This window comes from Muntiacus reevesi, chromosome 4 (assembly GCF_963930625.1).
Source record: "Muntiacus reevesi chromosome 4, mMunRee1.1, whole genome shotgun sequence".
In the NCBI taxonomy this organism is placed as follows: Eukaryota; Metazoa; Chordata; class Mammalia; order Artiodactyla; family Cervidae; genus Muntiacus; species Muntiacus reevesi.
In genome coordinates this window covers 142,710,015-142,719,020 of record NC_089252.1, presented here as the reverse complement: position 1 = coordinate 142,719,020, position 9,006 = coordinate 142,710,015, and positions in this window count along the sequence as shown.

Here is a 9,006-nt window from a genome sequence, read left to right as displayed (position 1 = left end):
CATGTGGCAGAACTTGGGCACAGGGATCTGTGTGCACTGTGACAAAGATGGAAAAGGAAATCATGCACACATGGTATGTGAGGAGGCAGGAGTCCTGATATGGTAACACCCTTGTGCCCAGGATAGGGACAAAGCTGGTGTCCTGCACAAAGATCCTGAAGCCAGAAGAATAACTCCTGTGTACACATAGGAGGAATTGAAATCCTTGGAGGAGTTGCATACAGATACTCCCACAGGCAGCTAGATAACCAAAATCCCACAGAGAAGCCTGGAGTAAAAAAAAAAAAAAATGTGTGGCCCCATCACATTTACAAAAGATATAGGTGGCTCAGATAGTAAAGAAATGCACCTGCAATGCAGGAGACCCTGGTTTGATTCCTGGGTTGGGAAGAACCCCTGGAGAAGAGAATGGCAACCAATTCCAATATTCTTGCCTGGAGAATTCCATGGACAGAGGAGCCTGGTGGACTACAGTCCATGGGGTCGCAAAGAGTTGGCCATGACTGAGCGACTAACTCACACATACACACGTTTAACCTGCAGGAGAGCAGATACACACTTTTCTTAAATGCAAAAATGATAGCAGTGGCACTAAATAGGATCTCAATAAATGTTTGTTTGCTCCTCTGCCCCCACCTATTGCTTGCCCACCTCTTGGAGGCAGAAAACTAAAAGATGAAAAAAGTCTTTTTTTTTTTTTTAAAACAAAAATTTCTTTAAGATATTTGAGGATAGAAAAAAAAAAAAAAAGAACTAGAGAAATGTGGGGATGGTTAAAGAGGGAACGATCTGGAATCTTGACTTTTTTTGGGAAGAACAGTCTTGAACAGGAAAAGCATATAGTTGTTATTATCACTATCCCCCCATCCCACCCCATGGTGACAAACAATGGCCTTGGGTATGACAGTAATGTCATTTGGGACAACACTTCTACAGAGCTAAGTATTCATTATGCATGGCAGTGTATTCGTGGAGGCACCTCAAAGGGCCTCTTATCCAGGCTCCCTCTGCAGCCCAGATTTCTTTCACAGTAAGCCTGCCAGAGCATCAGCCAGCTTCTGCTTCAGTACTTCTCCCCAAAAGGAGCTCTTTACTTCATGAGCAGTTTGCCCTCTGTCACTGGACAGCTGTAATGGATAGACATTTTTCAGTAGAATTGAAATCCGTCCTCTCTTAAATTTCAGAATATACTGTTTCTAACTGTCTGTCGTATCTCGAGTTATTCTAATGTTTTAAGACCAGTTCAATCAAAGCATTAATCATCCCTCCACAACAGCAATAACAATTAGATACCCATTGGAAAATCAGGAGATTCTGATCTGCACAGATGACTGTCATGTACTTATCTTAAGCCCTTGTTCTAATGGGTAATTCCTGATTAACCTGAGTAATGAAAATGTATCACAATAAAGATTTGTCATGCCTTGTTATCACTTCATAAGGCTATCCTTCTACGTACCTGCCGTATCATCAGGATATTTCTATCCCAATAAAACATGATCATGATGTGCTTGGCTAATAAAAAGGAAAAAAGCCACGTATTAAAAATGTTTAAAATGATTTGCGTGAGTGATGTAAATATAAACCACCACCATCATCAGTGTCAACAATATCCTCAGTTCATTTGCCTTTTGAAATCCCTGCCACATCTTGGGGGTGGGAGGTAAAGAAAAAGGGAGGCAGAAAATTAGCATCTATTAAACGCTTTCCATTGCCAGGCACTGGGCTACACTCACAATTACCCTGTGAGATGGGTATTAACATGCCTTTCAGGTGAAGAAATTGGACTCAGAGAAGTTAAGTAACTTGCCTGAGGTAAGATGGCTAGTACAGGGAATCAGGATTTTTTTTTTTTTTTTTTTTTTTTTTGGAATCAGGATTTTAACCTAGGTAAGCCCACACTTTCCTCCCTAAACTTGGACAAGTAAATTTTACTTTGATGCCCGCAGAGCCTCAACGACTGGGTTCATACACTGACATGACGTTAGTGAGGCGTCTGTGGGGCTCAGAGACCTCCCTCTTTCCAGTCTGGACTCCCTGAGCCAGGAGTTCAAAGCCTGAGCTTTGTGACTTTTGTGCTCGGTCACATCACTGCCATCACCCAGGGGTGCCCACATATAATCGCAGGTGGTGCTACAGGCACCGCGACCGCTGTACAGTGGCACACTCACAAAACGCAGTGTCTTATTCGACCCACGCTGGGACCCACAGAGGCCGGCTGCTCCTTCTCTCCTCCCTGGCAGCGAGGTGCGCAGCCAGCAGGGGTCGCCGGCACACCAGGAATTACCACTCGCTGGGCCCGAACAGAACGGAATGTTCCTCCTGTTTTCTCCTAAAATCTCTCGCTAATCCCTCCCCTTTTGTGCTTTCCTTTTCTAGCACCCCTCCCCTTCCCCAGGCCCTGTAGTTTCCTATTGATGAGCTGGATAGTTGCTCCTTATATAGCACCTAAACTGCCCAATCCCAGCCTTGACTAGGGACCAGGGTTTCAGGCTGTCAGTCCTGGTTTGGGGATGCAGGTAGCAGGTAAGGAGCCTGGATTGCCCAACCTTCTGGTTCGCCCTTGGCCAATTAAGAGCCTGCCTCTTCTCAGCGCCTTCCCAGCACCATGTCTTGATCATCCATTTATTGTCCCAATGTTCATGTAACGTATGTCCCAAACATCCTGAGACTCCCAGGGTCCCTTAGCTCCATCATCTTGGGACAGCCTAAAAATGAAGGAGGAGGCAAATCTCTGGTGGAGTAAGTGCTCTGTGACCTGTGGTTTTAGATGAGAAATCACAATTTGGGGGAGTACAGGGGAAGGACCCAGGTACCCTGATTCCCAACAGAAAGAGGGGTCAGGCGTCTGCTCCCTGCAGGAAAGCTGTGGTCGCCTTCTGGGAGTGGCATCTTTCTGCTCTTTTCTGCCTCTCCCCTCCCATGCTGTAGCAACAACGCCCCAGCTTTTCCAAGCCCCCTTCTCTCTGCAGCCCCCTCCCCGCAACTCCTGGAGCTCGGTGATTGGCGGCTGCCTGCTGCAGGGCCGGCTGGGTTTATGGCTTTGCGGCAGCTGGGGAGAAAGCGAGGCCAGAGACAGAAAATGGAAACCAACCAAGAAATTGAGAATGATGAAAGAGTAAAAGAGAGGGAGACTGAGAGACAGAAAGACCTTGAGAATACCAGATACGCCAAATCAAAATAATGAGAGGGACAGACTGAAGCTGAGATGGACACAAAGAAAATCATAGAGATGCTGATGAAAGATGAAAAAATATAAGAGGGATGGGATGAAAAAGAAAAAAAGAGCACACAGGAAGACATTTGGATGAGCTCTGAGAGTGGGGATGTACAGAGCTTCCCAGGGGGACAGGAATTGCTGGTAGTATGTAAGGGACTATACATCTAGGGTAGACATCTAGGGATTCTGAGAAATTCTGAGACAGAAGAGGCCGGAGGATCTTGCAGTTCTCCCCACACCTGTGCTACCATTTATCTGTTCTAGCTTTTCCATGTTTACACCCTCCTGGAATTTTAAAGGTTTTTACAAAAAATATCCTCCTTAAGAATGACCCATGGGACTTCCCTGGTGGTCCAGTGGTTAAGAATGCACCTGCCATTGCAGGGGACACGGTTTGGATCCCTGATCTGGGAAGATCCCACGTGCAGCAGAGCAACTAAGCCCACATGCCTCAACTATTGAGCTTGCATGCCTAGAGCCCGTTCTCCACAGCAAGAGAAGCCCCTTGCAATGAGAAGCCCACACAGTGCAACTAGAGAGCAAGCCCAGTTTGCTGCATCTAGAGAAAGCCCGCATGTAGCAATGAAGGCCCAGCACAGCCAAAAACAAAATAATTTAAAAAAAAGCGAATGAACTAAGATCTAATGTGGGAGGATCTTGCTTCATTTTCCATGAAATGAATGGGAACACTGAGGTCTGGGATTTAGGAGGGATTTCAACTTTAGAACTACACTTTGTTGCACATATATTAACCTGTAAGGTTGTTGGCTCTGTATGCATCTTGACTGGCACATACCAACGTTTATTTTATGTGATAGTAATTTCTCTATCCTTTTTGCTATTATATAAGTAGGCTTTTTAACAGTGAGAGCTGTGTCTGCCCTTCTTTGTGGCTCCCGCAGTGCCTTGTTCTTGTTTATTGAGTGAACCAGTGAATGGCCCCTGGAGATGTTTAAGCAGAGGTTGGATGACTACCAATGAGGGATGGAGTTCAGGCAATTTCTGCACTGAATGGGAAGCTGGAAATATATCTCTAAGCCTCTTTTTGGTTTTAAGATTCTATTAGTCCATATACATGAAACTGAGTTTGTTGTTTCTTTTCCTAGTTCTCCAGATATTCAGGGGTAAGATGCAAAGTGAGAAACCCCAAGTTACAAAGTAACTATTGTGGGCAGGGCTCTGTACAAGGTGTTTTACACAGCTGATCTCATATAATCATCACAGATCCATTTTGCAGATAACAGTTCAAAGAGATGAGGTGTTTCACTCCAGGTCACATAATTAGGAAATACTGCAAACTAAGTCTGCTGCTGCTGCTGCTGCTAAATTGCTTCAGTCGTGTCCGACTCTGTGCAAATCCATAGACGACAGGCTCCCCTGTCCCTGCGATTCTCCAGGCAAGAATACTGGAGTGGGTTGCCATTTCCTTCTTCAATGCATGAAAGTGAAAAGTGAAAGTGAAGTCGCTCAGTCGTGTCTGACTCTTCACGACCCCATGGACTGCAGCCTACCAGGCTCCTCCGTCCATAGGATTTTCCAGGCAAGAGTACTGGAGTGGGTTGCCATTGCCTTCTCCTAGAGATCTCTAAATCCTGGTAACTGCTACCACACTATGTTTCTACCAGTTTGAGAGATTTCCAAGGTTTCAGAAAGGCAAAGAAGGAGTTGAGAAATGGAGGAAACGGGAGAAGACATGGCTTTTAAATTTAGCGTTGGGAGAGAAATTTGGAACTCTTAGGTGGGGGAAAAAATCTACTTTTCTGAGAGTTACAATAGGACATTTCTGCTCTTATGTGATTATCAACAGTTACCTGGAGAAGAAGGGACAGGCACAGAGAAACTGGGAGGTACGGTACTGGACACTAGAATCTCTTGCCATGGGTGTTGGCATTGGGAGCATGAGACATACAAGTACCTACAGAATGCAATCTTGGGATTCCAGGCATTTATCTTTCTGCTAGGAGGGCTATTGGAAGGCTGGGTGAATTTAGGGATGTCCATGTTGTAGGGGTCCTATTTAGTGGCAGAGCTTAGACTAATGCTGTGCAGTAGAACTTTAATATGGGTCACATACATAATTTAAAATCTAGTGCCTGCATGCATGCTAGGTCACTTTCAGTTGTGTCTGATTCTTTGCGACCCTATGGACCATAGCCCACCAGGCTCCTCTGTCCATGGGATTCTCCAAGCAAGAATACTGGAGTGGGTTGCCATGCCCTTCTCCAGGGGATCTTCCGGACCCAGGGATTGAACTGGCATCTTTGACGTCTCCTGCATTGGATGGCGGGTTCTTTACCACTAGTGCCACTTGGGAAGTCCAAAACCTTCTATTAGCCACATTTTAAAAATAACTAGGTGAACTAACTTTAATAATGCATTTTATTTAACCCAGTCTATTCAAAATATTATATCCCTTCAACATGCAGTCAATATAACATTATTTTAAATTTGTTTTAGTTTTGGTGTTAAATGTGAAATTTGTTATGCAATTTGCAGTTGACAAATCTGTCGATACTCGTCACATTTCAAGTGTGTTTTAGTGGAGAATTCACTGGTGGTTCAGTGGTTAGGACTCAAACTTCTGTTGCATGGGGCACAGGTTCTATCCCTGGTTGGGGAAATAAGATCCCTCATGCTGCAAGGCCAAAAAGCAAAAGAAATTTTAAAAAATCAAGTGTTCAGTAGTGGCATGTGGTTGGTGGCCACCAAGTGGGCAGTGCAGGCTTAGAGAGTGCCTAACCTTGACTGGTCACAGGCAGCAGGATCTTTGATGGGGGATCCAGACATCTTAGTTCCCACTCTTGATTGTTCTTACACCTTGACTTAGGAGTCCTTGTTTTTCTGTGAGACTAGAGACATGTCCCCAGTTCCCATGGGTCAGAAGAATGGCATATCTATTGCAGGGTATCTGTTTCAGGCTCTGTGAAGTCCAATTGTACAATTACTTCTACCTGCAACACTCTCCTTAAGTGCCTCTTGCTGAGTTGCCAGTGACCTTCTGGCTGTCAAACCAGCTGTTTCCAGGGAAACATTCCCTGGCTTCTCTGTTACACTGCTGCTGTGGCCTTTTTCCTTGACTCACCTCCCCTGAGTTGCTTCCTACCTCTCTGATTCTTCTTTCTTCTCATGGCTTAGCACTCCCCATCCTTCTTTTCCATGTTGATGGTCTCCTGAGTGCTGCCCTTGGTCCTCTGACCTCTCACTCTACACTCAGGGAGGCCTGGGTAATCTTTCTTCACTTGTATCATCTTTACTTACAAGGATCTTAAGTTTCTCTCTTCTGCTCTAAACTCTCCTGAGCTCTGGACTTAAATATCTATCCAATTGTCTACTGGAGTCCTGTCTCCTTTGAAAGATTTTGAAGACACTGGGAATTCAACAAGGCAAAATTGCACTGATAACCTTTCCCCTCAATGTATTATTTCTCCATTTGTATTATTAATTTGGTGAATGGCATCACTGGTTATCTGGTCACTGAAAGCAGAAACCTGGGATCAACAGGACTCCTGTTCAATCCCCATATCTGATTATTAACAAGTTCCACTAATTCTGCATTCTAAAGAATTCTGCCTCTTTTCCTCTTTGACACCGCTTAAGTTCAGTGCTCGCTGTTTTTTGGCCTCGATGATCAGCTTTTGGGATCTTAGTTTCCCAAGCAGGGATTGAACATGGGCCACTGCAGTGAAAGTGTCAAGCTCTAACCATTGGACCAGCAGGAAACTCCCTAGTTCTGGGCTCAATGGTCTAGCCTGGGTTATTACAGTGGGTTCCTAATTGGTTTCTTTGGACTTTCATGATCTTGCAATAGAGTGTAAGCTCTTTGAGCGTACACATTCCTGTCTGTTCATGCAGTTTCCTAGTGCTTAGAACAGCACCTAGCACATGGTAGGCATTCAGTGAGGATTTGTTGAGGATATGTACGAGTAGATGTCTATGATCCATCTGTCCAGCTTCACTTCCCAGGTCACATCCAATCCAATTCAGAGTTAAGTGAGAATCAAGATTTCTTAGCGTTGAAAGTTGGGATTTCTTAGTGAGTTCAGTCTTCACCATTTTGTCCTGTCTGCCTTGCACACACTAAGCTAACAAGTACACATTGATTAAGACTCAGCCCCCATGTCATTATCCACAGGAAGCTTTGTCTCCTTGAGTCTTGATTAATTAAGTACCCCTTCTCTCAAGCTGCTTATCATCGAGAGAGAAGAAAAACTTGCAGACACGATATAGTGAGTTTTGACAAAGTGCTAGCATGTGGTACCTCAGAGGATAATGAAGGGGATGAAGAAAGGCTTCACAAGGAGGTGTGTTTTGAGGCGAAAGCATGTGCTCAGAGGCATACAAAAGCAGTGCCTATTTCTGTGGAGTGGTTCTGTAAACCTGGAGTCCAGGGTTCCTTAGGGTAGGATGGGAAATGGAAAGGCCAGTTGGTGAAGTGCCCCGACTGGCACACATTGCATTCCTGTAGGTAACAGGCAGCCACTGAGGTTCTGTAACGGGGGAGTGATGTTTGGACTCATTCATCCCTCACCAAATACTGACACCTGAGTTCCTATTTGCTGCTACTTGGTCTGAGCCCATTCAGGTCCATCACTTTCTGCAAGAGTACTGGGAAGCAGAGGAAGACAGACGATCCATTACAGGAGGGGAACAGTAGGAAGGCTGAGTTGCCAAATACCACACCATGAGTAGGAGAAAACTCTGATGGGAACCCAGCTGTCTTCCTTCCCTGCCTGTGCAGTCAATTGCTCTCCCCTGAGCACCCGGTGTCAGGCACTGGCACCTGGGGTAGGCAAATCATAAGTGAGGAAGAGAAATTGTTCTACATTTCCAGGGAACTCCTAGTCTGAAGGTGCAGACTGCACACCAGAAAACATACTAAGGGCAGAGAAAGGAGGGGCTGGAAATTTCTAGATATCCAGGTTGAGGGGTCTGATGAGGGACTGGGGGGCCTCATGAAGGAGGAAAGTGCGGAGTCGATTGGGAAGGTGAAGCAGAACTGGGCTGTGGAGGTGGGAAAGAGTGAAACTTACACTACACTCCTAGGAAGCATTGGCAGCCTCTGTGTCAATGGCCTTCTGTAGCTACCCATGTGGCTCCTGCCAGGGTGTGTGTGGCTTTGCAGGGGCTGTGGGGTGGCAGTAAAGCCCTGGGTCCCTCTTTCTGCTTCCCTTCCTCCTCTTTTGCACTGGGGTGGGGGGTACCCTTCTAGAAGCAGGATGTCTGGGTTCCAGATTCTTCCTTCTCCAACCACCCCCAGACATAAATCACAAGTGATTTCATTAAATGCACCTCCTGCTGGGGATGTTGGCTCATAATTCCTCTCTGATTAACCCCCACTACCCCGGCAAGTTTATAGGCCAAGAGAGGGAGGGGATAAGGGGGAGGGAAAAAGGAGGGTTGGGGGAATCCCAGGCGGGTGATGGATGCCTCTGTCAGCCCAGCTCGTATTTATTAATAGTCTTAATACGGGAAGCAATAAAGGAAGAGAGGGATTCTATTAATTAAATCATTGTTATAATTAACTTTCATTAAAGGAGGATCAATAAAGAGGAGTAGAGATGGAGAGAGGAGAGATCCATTATCTCTAATTTCCTTGGAAGGGATTCAGGGAACGAGATGGGGTTGCTAGGAGACAGCAACGTGAGAGAAGGAAGGATGTAAGATGTCACCCAGGTGGGGCTGGAAGGGGGTGGGCAAGGAGGTTTCAGGTGAATGCAGAGAGGGAATGGTGGGGGTGGCCCATCCATGGGCCCTGAAGGGAATGGAGGGTGGCTGATAAGGGAGCA